The following is a 1,309-nucleotide window of genomic DNA, read 5'->3' as shown; positions in this document are numbered from 1 at the left end:
GCTCCTCCTCTCCCCTCCTCCCGCTCCGCCTCCCCTCTCCTCCTGCTCCTCCTCTCCTCTCCTCCTGCTCCTCCTCTCCTCTCCTCCTGCTCCTCCTCTCCTCCTGCTCCTCCTCTCCTCCTGCTCCTCCTCTCCTCCTGCTCCTCCTCTCCTCCTGCTCCTTTCCTCCTCCTCCTCTCCTCACCAATAAACTCATTTTCATTCCTGCCTCGTCTTCATGGTTCTTTGGGGCTCTCTTGATGCCCAACCCAACCCCACAGGACTCCATGGAGGTTCCACCACCTCCTCACCCTCTCCAAGCTTCTCCCTCGGCTTCTCCTCCGCTCGGAGCCGAGGGAGGTGTTGGCTCCACCACCCGACGTGGTTTGGTGGCCTCAGCAGGAGCTGCTCAGGGTGGAAAAGGAGGGAGGAAATGGGATCTGGGGGAAAAGAAGCTCTTGGGTTTGGTTGGATCTTGGTTTGGGATCTCAAGGGAGAAACATTTCCCATGGGATCTGAGGTGTGAAAAGCTTTTGGTTCATGAGTTAGTTGGATTCTGGTTTGGATCTCAAGGGAAAGCATTTCCCATGGGATTTTAGGAAGAAGAAGCTTTTGGTTCATGAGTTAGTTGGATTCTGGTTTGGATCTCAAGGAAAAGCATTTCCCATGGGATTTTAGGAAGAAGAAGCTTTTGGTTTTGTGGAGTCAGTTGGATCTTCCTTTGGGATATCAAGGGAAAAGGATTTCCCATGGGATTTGAGGTGTGAAAAGCTTTTGGTTCATGAGTCAGTTGGATTCTGGTTTGGATCTCCAGGAAAAGCATTTCCCATGGGATTTTAGGAAGAAGAAGCTTTTGGTTTTGTGGAGTCAGTTGGATCTTCCTTTGGGATATCAAGGGAAAAGGATTTCCCATGGGATTTGAGGTGTGAAAAGCTTTTGGTTCATGAGTCAGTTGGATTCTGGTTTGGATCTCCAGGAAAAGCATTTCCCATGGGATTTTAGGAAGAAGAAGCTTTTGGTTTTGTGGAGTCAGTTGGATCTTCCTTTGGGATATCAAGGGAAAAGGATTTCCCATGGGATTTGAGGTGTGAAAAGCTTTTGGTTCATGAGTCAGTTGGATTCTGGTTTGGATCTCAAGGAAAAGCATTTCCCATGGGATTTTAGGAAGAAGAAGCTTTTGGTTCATGAGTCAGTTGGATTCTGGTTTGGATCTCAAGGGAAAAGCATTTCCCATGGGATTTGAGGTGTGAAAAGGTTTTGGTTCATGAGTCAGTTGGATTCTGGTTTGAATCTCAAGGGAGAGACATTTCCCATGGGATTTGAGGTGTGA

The sequence above is a fragment of the Acanthisitta chloris genome, unplaced genomic scaffold, assembly GCF_000695815.1.
Source record: "Acanthisitta chloris isolate BGI_N310 unplaced genomic scaffold, ASM69581v1 scaffold43447, whole genome shotgun sequence".
Taxonomy (NCBI): Eukaryota; Metazoa; Chordata; class Aves; order Passeriformes; family Acanthisittidae; genus Acanthisitta; species Acanthisitta chloris.
This window is presented reverse-complemented; position numbering follows the sequence as displayed.